The sequence below is a fragment of the Acomys minous genome (assembly GCF_964271855.1).
Source record: "Acomys minous genome assembly, chromosome: 6".
Lineage (NCBI taxonomy): Eukaryota > Metazoa > Chordata > Mammalia > Rodentia > Muridae > Acomys > Acomys minous.
This window is the reverse complement of record NC_140487.1, coordinates 36,769,454-36,789,136: the sequence shown is the minus strand read 5'-3', so window position 1 is coordinate 36,789,136 and position 19,683 is coordinate 36,769,454. Positions and strand designations below refer to the sequence as shown.

Here is a 19,683-nt window from a genome sequence, read left to right as displayed (position 1 = left end):
CAATCCATTTGTCCACAAATTTCGGGAATTCCTTGTTTTTAATAGCTGAGTAGTATTCCATAGTGTATATGTACCACAGTTTCTTTATCCATTCTTCTACTGATGGACACTTAGGCTGTTTCCATGTTCTGGCTATTATGAATAAGGCTGCTATGAACATGGTTGAGCAAATTTTCTTGTTGTGTGCTGGAGCATCTTCTGGGTATATTCCAAGGAGTGGAATAGCTGGGTCTTGAGGAAGCCCTATTCCCATTTTTCTGAGATAGCACCAGATAGATTTCCAAAGCAGCTGTACTAGTTTGCATTCCCACCAGCAATGAAGGAGGTCTTCCTCTCTCCCCACATCCTTGCCAGCATGTAGTGTCGCTTGAATTTTTGATCTTAGCCATTCTGATGGGTGTAAGATGGAATCTCAGAGTTGTTTGAAAAAAAATTCAAAACTCTAAAGAAAGAGATTGAAGATGACATGAGAAGATGGAATGATCTTTCTTGCTCATGGATCGGGAGAATTAACATAGTAAAAAATGGCCATCCTACCAAAAGCAATCTACAGATTCAATGCAATCCCTATCAAAATACCTACACAATTTTTTAAAGACATTGAAAGTTCAATTCTGAACTTCATATGGAAAAACAAAAAACCCAGAATAGCGAAAACAATCTTGTACAATAAAAGGTGCTCCGGAGGAATCTCCATACCTGATCTCAAACTGTACTATAAAGCAATAGTAATTAAAACAGCATGGTACTGGCACAGCAACAGGCTGATTGATCAGTGGAATCGAATCGAAGACCCAGATATGAACTCACACACATATGGTCACTTGATTTTTGACAAAGAAGCCAAATCCATTCAATGGGAAAAGGATAGCATCTTCAACAAATGGTGCTGGTCTAACTGGATGTCTATGTGTAAAAAAATGCAACTGGACCCATATTTGTCACCTTGCACAAAACTCAAATACAAGTGGATTAAAGACCTCAACATAAAACCAGAGACACTAAGTCACTTAGAAGAAAAAGTGGGGGAGAGCCTGGAACATATTGGCACAGGAGACAACTTCCTGAACAGAACACCAACAGCCCAGGCCATAATGTCCACAATTAATAAATGGGACCTCATGAGGCTGAGAAGCTTCTGTAAGGCAGGAGACACTGTCAAGAGAACAAAGCGACAGCCTACAGACTGGGAAAAGATCTTCACCAACCCTACATCTGACAAAAGTCTAATATCCAAAATATATAAAGAACTCAAGAAATTAAACACCACCAAACCAAATAACCCAATTGAGAAATGGGGCTTGGAACTAAACAGAGAATTCTCAACAGAGGAATATCAAATGGCTGAGAAACACTTAAAGAAATGCTCAACCCCCTTAGTCATCAGGGAAATGCAAATCGAGGTCTTGAGTTTAATTCCCAGCAACCACATAGTGGCTCACAAGCATCTATAATGGGATCTGATGCCCTCTTCTGGCCTGCATGGGTACAAGCAGACCGAGCACTGTATACAAAGTAATACGTCTATTTTTTTTTTAATATACTCATTTATTATGTATTAGTGTTCTGACTGCCTGTAATGGCTGCAGGCCAGAAGAGGGCACCAGATGTCATTGTAGATGGTTGTGAGCCACCATGTGGTTGCTAGGAATTGAACTTGGGACCTTTGGAAGAGCAGGCAGTGTTCCTAACCTCTGAGCCATCTCTCCAGCCCAACAAAGTAATAAATCTTTAAAATAAATAAATATGGCTTGGGCATTGCCTGAAACTTAAACTATTGTTCATGATGATTTAGGGTTCTGGGTGCTGCCCCAGCAGTAATGCTTAACCTATCCATCTACAGGGGTTCTGCACAAGTGTGACTCTCTAACAGCTTGTGTACTTCTAGGGTGCAGGTGGAAATGCTCAGCTCAGGGCTCCACTCCAGACCTACCGAATCCAGCTCAGAATCATTAACTAGGTGCATGGGTGCTGGGTGTGCACCCCTATAACTTTAGAAGCATTAAGCTACAGGGCAGAAATATGTGACAAATGTTAAATTCAAAATAATGGACAGCAAAAATGAATGTCCCAACAGCCAATTTCTCCTTGGAAAACTTCTCCACAGGGGCTTGTTCAGAGGTGGCCGAAGGGGGACCAACCCTGTTTTACAGCTTGCTCAGATTCGGTAAGTAGCCCTGGTGCACTGGAACAGAGCTCCTTCCTGTGAGACAGGAATTCCCAGCCCTTCCTCTGGTTCGGGATCCCAGCCACTAACCGGTTTCCTTGTGAGCAGCAAGTGCTCTTTTCAGCTTTTAGAGCGCTGCCACAGTTGGTCATGCGTGACGCGACAACCTGTGCCCTCAGAAATGCGTAAGTCAAAAGAGCAGTGCTTCTGATCTGCCAATCGAAAGCCTTGCTAAACCACAGATGCAGAGCTGGCTGTATATAGAAATCATCTCCTTCCTTCACCGTGTTGGATGCTGGCACCGGGACTTGCTAAACCTGGATGTTGGAAATTAAACAGACCGGTTACCTCTCCCTCCCCTCTCTTTAATTTCTCTTTTCTCTTCACCTTCTTTCTTGGTACCAAGTAACATAGTAATCTGCTTTAAACATAACAGCTGCATTGTAAATTCTCTCTCCAGTGCTTGCAAAAGAAACACCCTGCTGCCCTGTGCACAGCAGTTGCTATTTGCAGGTAAAGTGTTCTCCAAAGGCAGCTCATGAAAGCTTAAAGAAGAACCCCTCCAAGTGTCCTCCAGTGTGCCCTAAATTTGAGAACTGTCCAATGCCCGAGTCAGCTGATGATTATACTTTTTTCGCTTACATAATACCAAGCCACTTTCTACTGAGTGCTCCTGCAACCTCCTTAAAGCTATTCAAATCTTACACCAATTAACTCACCATGTGGGGATGAAGGCGGGTGTCAGCCCAGTCATCTATGTGCTTGCAGGTAATTTTACCCAGGTCTAAGTTTCCCAGTGCATCTTAGAAAGTTCTAGGTGTCTGAGAGGAGACTCGTGGAGGAGAGCAGGGAAGCCCGCATCCTGGGCTCCGAGGCGGGGCAGGCTCGAGTTACGAGTTAAGGCTCCACCACCGGTTGGGCCTCTTGGCCTCCTCGAGAGAGCTCGCTCCAAGGCAGTCAAGTAGTGTACACAGCAGTGGCGGCTCCGCCCAGCGCAGCCCCGGGCAGCGCTGGAGGCCGGTGAGTACCAAGCGAGTGGCTAGGGTCCAGGGCGCTCTGGAGGGGACATCCGGCCCACCAGACCCTGGGCTCTGATTGTCACTGCTTCTCCTATGGGTCTATCTCTCTGCCTGACTCTTGCTGTCTCTTCTCCCACTATAATGGCCAGTACATCTGACTGCAGATGCCCACCTCCGGTTCCCAGACCCTGCTGGGGAAGGTTGTCATGAAGCGCTTTCATCTATAAACTGCCTGAGATCCCTTTTCCTCTCTCAGCCACTTCCGGATGCTTTGACAGGAGGGAACACTTGTGGTCTCTCTGATGCTCACCTTGTTTTCATCATTTCCAGTTCATTCTGAGCTGGCCTTGTCTCGTGCTTGCATCAGGGTGGCCAGCATCCAGGGACCCTCTTAGCTCTAACCTGTTGTACCTACTCATCTCCTGTCTGGAGACCAGCTACCTCCAGGGTCCCGGGTTCCAGGAATGGGTCCCCTCTGCTCAACACTCAGTAAAGCATGGACCTCTGTCTTCCACTTCCCCGTTAGTGAAGCTGGCTGCTATGCGCTTTCCTGACCTGAAATATGGTATTGGTCTCTTGCCCAAAAAATCCTATGCTCACCAAATCACTTAAATGGCAAGTGCTCTAGAGGAGTGGCTACCAGGTATTCCCAGATGGTAGGAGTTCTTGGTGTTCCACAAACTAACTGTGCCCCCCTTTAGTTTGCCCACGGGCCAATCTCTGCCCAGGACACAAGCTGGACACTTTTGGTGAAGGTAGCGTGTTAAAGGAGAAAAACTGCCAGGACCTACTGGCCCTGGTCAGACATGAAGAGGAGAGAGTGCATTCCCACCAGGGAGGAGTCTTGTGGCATTGCAGCTAGGATTAATAATAATAGTAATAATAAAATAGTCATCAACAACAACCAAAAATGGCGATCTGAGGGAAGATCCAGCTGCCTCCTAGCTGAAAACTGGGGATGGTATGCATTGGGTATCCATGAATTACCCACCAGGAGTGCCCAACATTTTGACATTCTGATATGACATTGACATCTAAAAGTGTGCTGGGCCTTATTTGTTGCTATCTTGGGATGTGTGGGGCCCATGGGCCTGTAGATTAAATAAATGTACTGGGAGGCTAGGTACTAATGGAAATAGAGGGGAATATGAAATATGCAGTAGGAATTCTAAGCATTGAAAAAAATTTGAATTAGGGAAGAAGGGGAAGACTTGGGGACCAAATTCAGGACCCAGGACAAGCAAGCCCCTATGGTGAGCTGCAGCCCTGGCTAAAATACACTTCTGCCAGCCCATCTTTCTAAGTATGGGAGCAGAGGATTGCCTTGTACCAGACCTTAGCCATCGGCGGAATTGAAAGTCAAGCTACTTTGCCTCAGAGAGAAACTTCAAGGTGAAGAATTCCTGGGTAAGGTTGCTCCAGCTGATACCTTAAGTGCACTGCTGGACGGCGTTCTGGCCTGTTACGTAACACCGGGAGCCCCACTCCGTCCCACAGCGCGGCCTTTTTCTAACTACTCTGAAACTAGACAGAGTTACACGGTCCTCATTAATTTATGAGTGATACCAAAAGAATTGACTCAATCCAAGTATTTCAATGTCTTGTGTGTGTATAGCGCTTTGCTGCGAGCTGAGGGATGCCAACTGGGGAGCTTCTTTCTGTCTTAGCTGAGTGGAAAGCTGCACGTGCAAGTTTGCACAGCCTATTTGATTGACAGTCCAAATCAGTTCTCAGTGCATTTGCTACGCCTTCTGGGTATTCTGACGTAACTTGTTTTGCCATTGCACACATCAGTGATCCCAAAGAAAAGTTTTCTAGGACGTATCCTGGTGTTTGCATTGCCAGTAATACAATTCAAAATCAATGGGAAAGGTGAGGAAATTATGCTTTTTTTTTTTTTACTTGCTTTGCTTTTCAACTACTGAACTTTTAAAACAAAGTCAAAATGGATGTATTTAATCTTTTAGGATTTCCACACCATATTTTTGTCTAAGTCCCAATTTCATGAAATGTTTTGTTTTATTTTTTTGAGACACAGTCTCATGTAGACCAGACTGGGTTCCAACTCCATAGCCAAGGGTCCCAAGTTTATGCCTCCCAAATGTTACGATTACAGGAATCCACCACCATGCCCAGCTTATGCAGCTCTGATGATTGAACCCAGAGTTTCCTGTATGTTTAGCAAGCACTCTACTGAATTGTGCCCTCAGCCCCTCCTGAACTTTTTAAAGCCTTTTGGACATAAAATCTTGTATTGTAGACACTAACAAATTCCAGAGTCACATTGAAAACCAGTGGTGACAAACCCTTCTCAAAGTCTGGCGATGTTCCAGATTTCATCTCTAAGAATTTGTGTGTGCATATAAAGTGTTGCATGCCTTCCAGAAAATTCCTGGTGCCCATGCTATGGAACATCAGAGGGCGAAGAGATGGAGGGAAATAGACATGAAGCCAGGATAAGCAAGCTGGATGCATACAAGTTAATGTACTATCAAACCTCTTGAGTGTGTCATCTATGGATGAGGTGTACCAGTTGTGTCATTTGTGAGACTAAAAGGGCTAATACAGTTTGTAATTAAGCAAGATCACTTTTTATGTTAAAGACATCCCACCACCACCACCACCAGATCTGATGTACCGCAGACCAGCCTGGAATTCACTATGTTACTGAGGCAGGCCTTGAACCCACTGTCCCCCCACCCCAGCTCCCAAGTACTGGTACCACAAGTGTACATCACACATCCAACACTCTCACTCTTCTATTTTTCTTGCTCCCCAAAAGATTTGCTCCCAGTGGGTGGTGCCCCGTTTGAGGGAACAGTTTTTCTAACAGGCAGTCCTGTCCTAATGGCTATGAGAATGATGGAATTCAAAAACTGAACTTCAGCTTGGCAGCTCAAGCCTCTAATCCCAGCTACTCTGGAAGCTGAGACAGAAGCATTGCGAGTTTGAGGCAAACCTGGACAGTGGAGGAAATCCTGACTTACAGTAACTAAAGAAAGGAAACTAGGCACAGAAGTGCATGTTAGAGTTCTTCGCTAATGAGTATAAATCTCTGGGTCGGCTACACAGGCACACACACACACACACACACACACACACACACACACACACACACACACACACACTGAACCTTGTCTCTCACATGCCCTCACAATTTCTCTTAAAGAAAAATATTAATTTTGGCCATTTTATATCATCTAAGTATCACATGCCATATAAACCACTTGGTAACAGTACCTGTGTGTTACTATGGAAGGGGATGAGCTAAGTAGAAATGGTACCAGCTGAAGAGATAACGCAGCAGGTGAGGTGCTTTGCCCCCAAGCCTGCTGGCTGAGTTTGATCCCTGGAGCTCATATGGTAGAAAGAGGCCATCAGCTTCCTCAAGTTGCCCTCTGACTTCCAGGTGTGTACTATGGCACACATGCCACAAACACACACACACACACACACACACACACACACACACACAAATAAATGAATGCTTTAAGAAAAGCTAGGATTAAAAAGAGTACAAACTTTTCTGGGCATAGTTTTCTCCATAGAACAAAACAGAAAGTGCTGGCTTAACTTTCCTTTCTTCTTTGCACAGGGGAGGGTGTACAGCCCCCTTTCCAGCCCTCATCAGTTGACTGCCCTGTGCCTGGAGCTCCCAGCTGGGTTGCAGTCCCCTGCCCCTTGTGCTATACGTTGGATCTGGTAAGTAAAAGGCCTTCTGGAAATACCTATGAACAGGTCATAAGTAGCAAGAGACTGTGCCTGAACCAAAGGAATCCATACAGTTTCAGTTGCCAGGACCACACACTGCTGTCTGTCTGGAAGGAAAGTGTGAAAGCAAACCAGAACTTACCCCTACATTGTAACTTGGATCAGGATCAGGCTGTTTTTAGAGATCCACCCACTTTGACTTAACCCTATGCTTAATGGCAAGCAAGTGGCTAGTGGTCAACTGTAGCCTATCATGGGTGGAAGTCACTGGATGAATAAAAGCCATGGCTTTCATCACTAACACATTTTCATGCACATCCAAGGCATGTGCACTTGGGTGAGACCCAATCCTGTGTGTAACAGAAGGGACAACGTACAGGACTCGTGGCTCCCACCCACTTACGGAGAATTCCACTGTGCTTGAATTGCCTAGGGGAATACTAATGCTCAGTCAAGACAGAAGATCACCAAGAACTGACCTGAGACCCTGTCCTGTGGACAGACACGAACCCCAAAATCTCCATCATACACAGCCTGCACTAGCACCGCACACGCCAAGGGCTCACTAGCACATGCATTTCTCAGCAGCGGTCCAGCCCAGGATTCAGTCTATGCCTTCTCTGCTGTCTCCTCCCACAATGCTTTGCTGGGCTCTCGGCTTCCCATCTCTTTTGATGGGTGAAACTCTGCCTATCTGTGCTGATCAGCTGTTCTGAGAGGCCCCCGGAGACGATAGCGTCTCTTCTGTGGGTATCCATGCCAGTGTTTAATAGCCTCTTGAAACTGCCTAGAAGTGATCTGCAATTGTGAGGTGGGGAAGGAAGGGTGTCGGTGAGGAATACAGATAACCACCTCGACTGCAGCTGAAATGTGAGTTTCTGTGTCCAGGCTGCGATAAAAAGTGATCCTCACACCTTTCTCAGGTGGCCAGAGACTATTGAATGACCAGGAAAGCAAGAGCGCATCACTTACCCTACTTACTTCTTGGGACCTGATCTTCTTGCCGTTACATCGTAATTTCTCTCGTTTTTCACTCTTGAAAAATTATTCTTCGGTTTGGAGATAACTCACCAAGTGTGACTTGTTGTCCCCATTTCTCCTTCACTCCTTTCTTCATATCCTAAGTTACCTAGAAAACAGGGCGGGAGAAAGGTCTATGTAAGACTGTCAGATCAGTACAGGAAAGAAGGACTTTAGCTGACAAACTCAAAGAGGAAAGAGAACCCAAGTAATGGCAGGTAGGTGAGTGCCAAGGAACTACATTTGACTTCTTTCCCTCACCCACTCCCCTTTGCTTTACTGTACATCTTCCCATCCCACCTGTATTGATGAAAGTAGGCTTATAATTCTCAATCCTTTTTGTTCCCTGAGGGCTTCCATAGACGGTGTGGAGCAGTAGCATTTGTCTTTCTGAGCTGGATTATTTTATCTGGTTTAATGCCCTGCAGAGTAATCCACATTGTCGCCAATGACAAGATTTCCTTCTTTTCAAAGAGTAAGAGTCCATTGTGTGTATATAACATATATATATATATACATATATATACATATAAATTTGGTCCACTCATCTGTCACAGACACCAAGTTGTTGCTTTGGGAAATTATTAGAGTATATGGTAGTTCTAGCTATAGGTTTTGGAGGGGCCTCCATGCTGCTTCCTAAGATGTCCTCACTTATTTTCCACCAACACTATACAAGATTCCCTGGTCTTCGTGTCCTCGCCAATGCTGTTTCCGTCCTGCCTCCCTTCCTTTGAAAGTCACCTGACAGGTACAAGGTGCCTCTAACTGACATTGGCTCAGCCAAGCATCCCACCCACATCCCCACACTCGATCTGCCCGTGAAATCTTGGCATTCTAGCAGTCTCTGCATGGGACGCCTGAACTGAAGCTCAAACGCCGCAGGATTCCTGTATTTGCAGACTCTCTAGAAGGAACGCCAAAGTGTCTGCCACTACTGACCTGACCTTAGCACCTGTTAGCCTGTAACTAAATGGAAATGAAAATCCTGTCCAATCCTATCTGCATATATATTTTATGATAAAAAGTACATTTGATAAGTTTTAGCATATACCTGTTCAGACTGCAAACTAGACAGTAATAAGTCAAAGGCTAATGGTCACAGAGCAAACACAGGTATTTGTTTTTCTCTCTCCCAGGACTCCACTTAAATGCCTATAAAATTATGCACAAAGGGAAATCTTTGAAGAGAATGACATAGGAAAGTGTTTGGAAGCAAGTTAGTAATGAAACAGAACCAAAAAAGTAGTGTCAGAGGTCAGGGAGGCCTGGGGCATAACAGTATCCTCTGCGTGACTGGAGCAGTTCACTCATGACTCACAGCAGCTGCGCTTGGCTGCACATGACAAGCCAGTCAGTGTACCAGCATGAGCGTAGAGAGGGGCTGTGAGACCCCACCCTCAGCTAGAGGAAGGGGGATGTTTTTCCTTAAAGGTACAGCCTCTGGAGGGTCAAGCATGCTCCCATGGGTGGTGCCACACATATCATGTTTAATCAGCATAAATTGGACACAGTGAATTGGTTATAAAAGAAATAGATGGTTGATAGATGACAGAGTACACAAAGAAAAGGAACACAAAGTTAGGAAGAGACTTGGGTGTAGGATGGATCCAACAGGAGTAAGGAGAGGAGTCAGGGATGAATATTATCCAAATATACTGTACGCAGCGGGGATCAGTGGCACACGCCTGTAATCCCAGCACTCAGGAGGCCGAGGCAGGCAGATCAAGGTCAGCTTGGTCTACAAAGCAAATCCGGGACAGCCAGGACTACACAGAGAAACCCTGTATCGGAAAAATTATATGTATATATGTATATACATACATATATATTTCATATGCATGTACAAAATCTCAAAGACTAAAGATATTATATTTTAAAGGAATTAATATAAGGATGATCACAAAGAAGTCAGTGGCTCTCAAGGAAAACACACACACACACACAAGCGCACACACACAAAAAATGTAAATATGTACCCATCGGAGATGGAAAACCTGAATGAGTAGGGTGTCTAAAGGAAAGCGATATATCAAGGTTTTTTATGGATCAGAGCCCTCCTCCTCAGGTACCAAAATCCACAGGTAACCAAGTTACTTACATAAGACGTTATAGTATTTGTATTTATCTTCACACATCCTCCCGTGTACCTTAAGTAATCATCTAAAAATCATTTATAATATATAATATATTGTTAGTGCCATTTAAAAGTTGTTTGGGGAAAATGACAAGAAAAAAGTCAACCTACTGGGGCTGGAGAGATGGCTCAGTGGTTAAGATCACTGTCCGCCTTTCAGAGGTCCTGCGTTCAATTCCCAGCAACCACATGGTGGCTCACAACCATCTATAATGTGATCTGGATCATACTGTATATATAATAAATAAAATCTTTTTTTTAAAAAAAAGTCAACCTACTGAGGATGGACACAGTTGTTGTTCACACATGTCCTGTCTGTGGTTGGCTGACTCTGCTGATTACCTAGAAACACAGAGTCGGTTGTATCTCCCTTCTCCTTATGACACTAAAGAGGAGGGAGTGCTGACCTGAAGGCTTCCTCCTCCATCCTTACTTCAAAGTGAAGCAAGCTACCCACAAGGTCCACTCTGGCACACAAATCCTTCTCTTCTCCATTGCTGGGGAGTGAAAAGCCTAATTCTAGAGTATGTATAGACAAGACAGTGGAGGAAGGCAGCAGAAATTAGGCAAAACTGTTTATGAAATCCTTAAGGTGTAAAGAAAATATAGAACCAAGAAGAACCTGGTGTATAATGAAGCAAGGAAAAAAAATCAAAACAAATAATACTATTACCAGAGAAGAGAGAATTTAAGGGAAAGAAAACCATATTTTAAAAGTCTGAGTACCATTAGAATAATTAAAAATATATTACTTAGAACAACAAAAAACAATTTTAAGAATAAACTAAAAAGCAATTCAAAAATATTATAAGACATTTGCATATATTAATAAAAATAATTTTTATTACCCCTACTCAATATAACAAGACCCCATCTCATAATAATAATTAATAATAATAAATATTTCTTAGGCTAAAAATACAAACTTTTAAAACAAATTTTTCCTTGCTATTTATTTATGTTTATGTGTGCACACATACTTGTGAATCATGATACCTGAGGAGGTTTGAATCAACCTACAGGAGTTGATTTGCTCTTTTTACCATGTGGGTTCCAGGAATTGAACCCTGGTCCTTGAGCTTAGCAGCAAGTACCCTTACTGTCTGCACCATCTCTCCAGCCAAATAAAAAAACCTGAATCTCTCAAGCTGCCTAACAAAAAGATGGAGAATATGTTGAGCCTATAACAAGAATGAGGCAAATGAAAGCAATTCAGTCAATCTACCAAAACTTCAGAAGAAGAAAACAAATCAAGGGGAAGAAGTTTACTAAGAAAGTATAGGAAAACTCAGCAGGCTGTATGTAGACAAATACATACATACATACATACATACATACATACATACATACATACACACACACACACATAGGCAGACAGCTAGATAGATAATTATAATAAAGGAAGAGAGGCCATCAGTTGCAGAGGGCATAGGGAACATCCAAATGGATGGCTGGAGAAAATGGAAGGGTAAATGATATAATTCTATTTTAACTTAGAATTTTAGTGTAAACAGGAGTGTATCAAGTGAATGAGCATCCAGAGATAAAAAGCTCCAAAGCCCAGGGCACACATTCCTGGAGCTTGCTGGAGATTGGCAGAAAGCTTCTCAGAAATGGGTTGGATACTGTGGGACTATCTCTTCCAGTTTTGTTCGGGGAGCGTGGTTTCGCACATAGAGATCTAGTGCCAGTAAAATCACCAGCACTCACACGTGAAGGTGAAATGAAGATATTCCCATGCATTCAAAGGCACAGTTCATCACTTCTAGTGGTACTTCCTGAAACAGTTGCCTGAGGATGCACTCCAGCAAAAGGAAGGCGGCAGCAAGGAGGAAGGTGTGGAGATCAAAATGGTGGAACTAACCCCAATACAATGAATGTATCCTATGATGACATTGGCTTCCAGGCTCAGGAGTTGGGCTCCACAGTGCACATCAGAAATCCTAACTACTCATGAGGCTGAAATGAGAGGATTTAATTCAAACTCAGCTTGGGCAGAATACCCAGCCAGACCCTATCTCAAAATCAAAGCAATAGATACCTGGCTTTAAAAAAAATTCAACAGGTAGCCTATAAGCTACAAGGTGAATGACTAGGAATTATATAAAGCACATTTAAAGGCAGAGCTAGTAATGGGACTGATAGGAACACCAAGGGCTAAGCTGAGCCCTTTAGCTCCCCCGTCCCATACAAACACACACGGAATGACGACCTACAGGAAAGTGTTTAAATAAATAATCTTGAATGAATATGCTAGAAGAATGCAGAGAACTGTATGAAAGTGTAAAGCCATACTCAGCACAACCCAGAGGAGATCCTCATGGGCTGGAGCACACAGGAGGCAGAGAAGCTGCAGCTAATGCACTGGTACAGCCTGGAGGCCAGTGTCGTACGCAGTCCATTACCAGAGACCTAGGAAAACCAAGCAACTACATAGGGGAAGCAGGTCTTCCAGGCCTTGAGTGAGAGATGAAAAGCAAAGTCACTCTTGAACAAATCAAAGCCTGGGCCTATGCCACACAGAAAGCTGACTTCAGAATGGCACTCTTGCTACGTCTCAGAAACCTCAACCCATAACATTAAAAAGCAACAGAAGTGCAGAGGCCCAGCACAAACTCGCTTAGTCTATAACCACTGTGACTAGTACTTAAGAGAAACCATCTAAAAGAGGATGGATTCCTATTGGCTCCTGGACATGGGCATGGTGAAGTGAAACATATACAAAGTTAGGGCTCACCCCAATGTGGCCAGAAAGCAGAGGGAGTGAGTTCCAGGATAAGACATTCCCTGCCCCCCCCCCAAAGACATGACCTGGGAATTTATTTCCTTTTGTCACCCCTGAAGGGTTCCAATACCTCCACCAACACAGTTAAGCTAAGAATCTGGCAGCATACTAACCCATTGATTAACCACAAATCCCGATGTTTGCATCCACCACCACCTGAGAACCAACCCTTCCACACAGGAGCCTCTCCTAGAGGAAACGCTTGCTATCCAAATCACGGCGACCAGTGAAGCCCCCAACCCTGGCAGGGAAGAGTCCAGGGGTGCTTTCCAAAATGTTAAGCACAGAAACACCCAGAGAAGCACCCCCTTCTTATTTCATGTTCATATGAAAAAAACCAATCAACCAACTCCCATGAGGGAACATCAGCTAACAAAGTTGAGCAGACAAAGGAAAAGGTTAAAGTGCAGTGGTGCACACCTTCAATCTCAGCATGCAGGAGGCAGAGGCTCCTGTGAGCTTGCGACCAGCCTGGTCTACCTAGTGAATTCCAGGATAGCCAGAGCTATGTAGACAGACTCTCTCTCTCTCAAAAATAAACAAACAAAGAAAAAAGAAAAGAAATAGGGAAGGAGAGAGGAAAGGAGGGGGGAAAAGAAAAGAAGTTAAAACATTGAGAAGCCTGGTGCAATGGTAGTACATGGCTTTAATCCCATCTGTCAAGAGACTACAGGCTGTCAAGCCAGCCTGAGCTACCTAACAATAGCAAGAAATGGAGATATAGGTCTTTTGGCATGGTGCTGTGTAAGACGAGGCAAGCCCTGGGTTTGACACCTAGCATGATATTAAACTAGTACAGTGGTGCACATCTGTAGTCCCAGCACTTGGCTGGTCATAAGTTTCAGATCCTCCTCAGATGCACAATGGAGGCTAGCCTGGGCTACAGAGACCTTGTATCAAAAGGGAAAAATAAAATAAAATACAAGAACAGGATGATAAGTGTGTTAAAATACTGCATGAAGGCTGGGTGTGGTGGCTCATGCCTTTAATCCCAGCACTTGGGAGACAGAACCAGGAGGATCCTTGTAAATTCAAGGCCAGCCTGCACTATATAACAGCACCCACGCCAAAAAGTCAGGCATGGCCACAACCCCAACATTAGATGTTGGGAACAGGTGGGACCAGAGAGCTCAGTGGTCAGCCCGCCCAGGGAAAATGGAGGAGAGCTGTGTGTGGTTCAGCGAGACACTCTGCCTCACAGCAGTAAGTGGGAAACAATAGAGGACCTCCAGGTCCTGCTTTGGCCTCTACAAGTGTGTGCGAGTGTGCTTGTTTATGCACGCGCGAGCGCACACGCGCACACACGCACACACGCACACACGCAGAGAGAGACTGAGAGACAGAAAGCACACCAAAAGAAGACACACTGATACAAGATGGTTCAGCAAAAGTCTAATAGCAATTCCAGAAGTTTCTCTGGAATGAATTAGCCTAACTGGTTATATAGGTAAATAAGTTAAACACAGAAAAGTAACTTAACAAAAACGAAGGTGCGTAAAGACATTTGAATGGTTTGGTTTTTTTTTCATGGTTAGCATTCATAAAGCTTAAATTTGATAATAGTAAAATCCAGTCCTTTCTGAAGTCTTCCTTGAGCCTGGCTTCTCATTTGGCTTAACTCACATTTCTTTATAAACAATAAGTCATAACAAGTGGGAATATGTACCCATAATTAATGTGATTTAAACAAAGATAAACATTGTCTAATACACACTCAGTGAGTGAGATAGGAGAAGAGCAGTCTCTGAAGTGGGGCAACCCTAACTCAATCCCAGCTGTCAGGATTCTGTCAGAGCCCGGGGCTCTTCATCTGAGTGTGTGGGCAGTTCTATGCCATGGACACCGCGACTCTCTGCCTGCAGTTTCATGACAGCTAGCCGGTTCTGACTGCTGCGTTTCATAAGACCCTCATGACACAGACTGTCCATATAATTCTAATTCTGTATATGTGCTCATATAAAGTATGACTTACTAACAGTACAAAGTTTTCTTATTTCCTAGTTTCTTTTTGTTTTTATCTTCTTACTTGGATGTGTCATAGTATATTTAAACAACTCTCTATTGATGAACTTTCAGATTTTTTTAAAATTTTTATTTATTTTTATTTTATGTGCATTGGTTTTGCCTGTGTGTATGTCTGTGTGAGGGTGTCAGATCTTGGAGTTACAGACAGTTGTGAGCTGCCATGTGGGTACTGGGAATTGAACCTGGGTCCTTTGGAAGAGCAGCCAGTGCTCTCAACTGCTGAGCCATCTCTCCAGCACGTAGACTTTTTTTTAATTCCCTGCTATTATAAAATGTGTTGCAGTAAGTAACCATGCACATTCATGATTTTTCCCATGTGTGACTATATCTGTAAATATTCTTCTAGAATTAGAACTGCTGAGTGAAAAAGTCCATGTACTTGTAATTTCAAAAATATTGCCAACTTGACTTCCAGCATGATTATAGCTATTTATGCTCCCACCAGCAATGAATCACTGCTCTCATTTTTCTGAATCTTGCCAACCTTGAGGGTTGTCAATTTTTTGGATTTTTACCAATATGAGAGTAAAATACGGTATCTTGATGTAATTTTAATTTGCATTTTCCATGTAGAAGTGATTTGAACATCTTTTCATGTATTTATGAGCCAATTTTACTCCCTTCGCTATACATTATTGTACTTACTTTTTAATAAGTTTTTCTCTTTGAATTATTTAAAAATATATATTAGAGAGCCCATGTCTCAGATTGTGTAATAAACTACCAATCTTTTCCACAAAAAAATAAATAAAAAGAAAAATAAAGCATGACTTACAATAAGTATCAACATTGTTTAAATATAATATATATGTATATTTTTACTATACAGAGGAGAACATCTATATATGCATATATATGTATATACATATATATATTCCCCTTTGTAATAATAAAACAGTGAAAGAAGCCTAAAGAAGTATTGATAAGGGAAGGATTAATTAAATCATTGTAAATATATTAGAAGATATCATACATCCATTAAAATCTATATTTAGCAAACTGTGTAATAACATTGCAAATAACTTGAATACAGTGTTAAGATAGAAATCAAAGCTGCCAAAATGGCTTCTCAGCCATGTAAATATACCACATATAAGTTTGGGGTATATATGTACATTTATAATATACATTTAATATGCATAATTTATGAATAAATATGTTCCCAACTTTTTACAGTGGACACAATAAAAAAGGAAGCACATTTTATATATCAAAAGCTCAATCTCATTTCCTGAACTTTGATATTTCTTCATTTCCTCACCAACAATCTCTTGGTCCATCCCCAAAACTTCCTGACTTCCCCATGCACTTCAACACCACACATGAGCCCAGTAACCTGTAAAGGAGGTCTTAAAGGAAGCAGATTGCAGCAGACATCCTATAGCATGTGTCCTAAGACACTGAATGATAAGTTATTGGTCTCTAAGTACAGCCAATTTCTATGGTACAGCCTAATATGTAAACAGAAACTCAGGACATGTCATGTAAATTAACATATAAGTCAGTATCTCGGCCCTCGTGAAATGGAGCAGGTCAAAAGACAGACATAACTGGGAAATTAAAGGGTTACTATACAGAGTTGTATAGTGGCACAAGCCGACAGTATCAGCTGTGTGGCAGGCAGAGGCAGGAGGTTTCTTGAGCCCGAGTTCCAGACCATCCCAAGCAACAGAATAAGCCTCCACCTAAAATACGGGTTTCTTATCTACTGAGATAACAAGCAATGATGAGTCATGAGGGTTGTTATTCTAAGCCCTTTGTATTTTATATTTACCCTCAACGGAGCACTGAAAGAAAAATTAAACACACCATGGAATACACTGCACACTGAAAGCTCTGGGACTGCTTACCACAGTTTTTTTTTTTTTTAGAAAGAGCACCAGGAAATATTGTTATTTAACAACACCCCACAGACTTGCTCACTCTCCAACATAATGCAAATGATTCTTCAGTTGGGGGTTCCCTTTCCCTGGGTGACTTGTTTGGGTCAATTTAACAAAAACCAATCAGCACAGATGCCTTAAGACTTACTCCCCTCTGATACCTGCAATCCAAAGAAAACTGTTCAGTTTCGAAACTCAAGGCAAGAGTCGCCTCTACTGGCCAGTGTTCCCAGCTTTACGCTGCAGAATCCATTCTCACTCACATAAGAGATAAAGTGACATTTTATGCAAAGGTCACATTCCCTCCTTAGAATGTTCTCACTGGAAACGTTGTTTAAACATAAGGGAACAGGAGGAGAGACTAAATGGGGGATTGCCAGGGACCAAAATTGAGGGGGTCAGTGGGGAGGCGTAAGTCAAAGGGAACGGTGTGGTCTGTCTATGCAGATCCTAAGATCTGAGGCACATAGTACCCACAGCTAGCAATGCGGCATACACATTCACAGTGCTGTGCAGAAGGGAGATCTGCCTAAGTGTTCTTGTCACAAAATAACAAAGAGGGCTCTGTTGGCAAAGTGCTCACCACGTAAGTACAAGGACATGAGTTCAATCCCCAGCACCCACACAGAATAAAAGACATAGGAGCCTGGTTCTCGGATCCCAGCACTGGGAGGTCAGGGACCGTGGGTGCCCAGGCCTCACTAGCCTAACTGGTGAGGTTCAGGCCCCTGTAAGAGACCAAGAGCATTGCAGTCAACACCTAATTTCGACTCCAGCTCTTTCTAAAAGCTAATAGTTTCTGAAACCATGTTTATTTACAAAGAGCTGTGTCTTTAAAGCTGGATGACTTTGAATAGGAAACAGTTTGTGTTTTTAACTGTTTGTGGATAAGCCCCTCACCCCTGAGTGGGTATATAAATGATTTCATTGTCTCCCCTTGGAAAGTTACAGGGAACAATCTCCGAGGCTGTTTCAGATCTAAAAATCTGGAATAAAAGATATTATAAATCGTTCTAAAAGTTTTTGCTCCGTGGCTGTTGAAAATAGAACTTGAATTTTTGCATTTAATATATGGGAGACAGAAGAAGTATAATGCAATGCCTTTGCCCAGCTTGCTTACATCTCACTCAGATGGTTCCTTTTCTTACTTTTTGGTAAGACGAGTCGGCAGTGGATGGTAGACAGGTAAGTGGGTGGGTGTAGCACTCTTTCTTTTAAACTCTACTTTATTTGGAGTGTTTAGATCTCAACCTCCCTTCCAACCTCCCAACCCTATGTAGGAGAGAGAAGGTTTGTAGGGAGAGAGGGACCCTTTACTTCTCCTGGCTGTTCAGGGTTAGTTGGGTTCTTCTGGGCTATACCGGTCTCCGCCAACAGCAGACGCAGCCATCAGTCTCCTCCAAGCCATGGCTCCCAGAAGTGTTTCTCTCCTAACTGTTCCTAACTGCCACACTGTCCGCCTCAGATCTCTTCAAACTGCTACACCCACGCCACGCAAAGCGCTTGCTGTGCTCTTCTTTGTATCTTCACGGCCTTAGACCACGCCCCTCTCCGTGCTGCGCATGGAGGCAAAAGCCACGCCCCCCTCGTGGAACAGTTAACAGGTGTGGACAAGCTAAAGCTCAAGCCGAAATCCCACACTTGAGATTAGAACAAAAACATATTTACATAACATAACTAAGTTTACAAAGAAAGCAAAACTTCCACTACAGTGGGCGGCTAAGGGGGTAGGTGGGTGACAGGCAGGTACTTAGGTGGATTTGTTTTGCCATCTCCTAGTCAGTTTTGTGTTAGTTTTGTTGTTACTGCTTGTTTTCTGAGGTAAGGTCTCACTCTGTAGCTCAGAGTGACCTTGAAACTCTCAGCAGCCCTCCTGCCTCAGCCTGGCAAGTACTGAGCCATCACACCTGCTTAAATCAAGTGTTTCCAATAGAACACATGAGAGCCATTCAAACCTCCACTCTGCCTGATTCACTCAACAGTTCAATCAGAATTCGTGGCAACCACTGGTGTAGTTAAAGCTGCCCAGCTGACTCCAGTACACAGACAAGGTGGCACACCAGTGCCCAACAAGAAAACGGCAAGCTCGGAAGCCTGTTTACCACTAACACGTGTCCTTTCTGTATTTGAAATTCTTAACACTGATTTCAATTGCTTTTAGCCATCATGTTATTTTATTATTATATTGGTTATAGCGTACGCTCTACTATAAGGCTTCCATTTAAAAATAATCTCATCTGGCCTTAAGGTTCATTATTAATTACCTAAGAGATCAGAGTTGTTCCTTTGTCCTTTCCTTGAGTCTTTTCCATATCTGTTTCTCTGTCTTAAGTTGTAACTTGGTATTTTACAACTTGAACTGTTTGAGTCATCTTAGGATGCTTTAAAAAAAAAGGTGATGCTGCTGCTGGCTGGCACACACATGTACCTGCAACACACACACACACACACACAAACACACACACACACACACACACACACAGAGGGAGGGCAGAGGAGCCTACTTCCTAGGTTGAGTTCTCTTGTCTTTGTGAAGCCAGGCTTTAGTATTTTTGTGTTGTTTCTTTTAGCCACTAAAGAGATTGGTTCAAGCAGAGTCAAAAGCTAGTGTTTTAAGTGCCACCTACTCCCTGAGCCTGGGAATGCCCTGAGGAACTTTTAAAAGATGCATGTTATCTACCTGGTTAATAAAAGGAGATGTGAGATTCTAGGAGAAATGGGGCAGTGGCAAGTGGCCTTCAGAAATTCGTGTGACTGTAGACTTCCTGAGGTTAAGGATAGACTAAGGGCGTTGACAGTAACCACCAAGATACCATTGGGTTTGATGAGATAGATGTTTCCTGGCACTAGGGAAACTGAGGCAGGGTGATCCCAAGTTTGAGGTCAGCCTGGGCTACACTGTGAAACAAGTGGTGGAAGGGGGAGTGGTCTCAGTG

The 19,683-nt window shown here is 43.2% G+C and overlaps 1 long non-coding RNA gene across 1 annotated transcript in view; it reads right to left on the bottom strand.

Annotated features, from left to right (window-relative positions):
• The window catches only part of LOC311599114, a 28,827-nt gene extending 10,552 nt beyond the window's left edge, over positions 1 to 18,275 (bottom strand). The window contains exons 1-2 of the long non-coding RNA XR_014779766.1: positions 17,896 to 18,275; positions 7,870 to 8,026 (exon numbers count right to left, since the gene is read on the bottom strand). This is a non-coding gene — a long non-coding RNA (uncharacterized lncRNA). The remainder of the gene's footprint in view (positions 1 to 7,869; positions 8,027 to 17,895) is intronic.
• Positions 18,276 to 19,683: the final 1,408 nt, after the last annotated feature.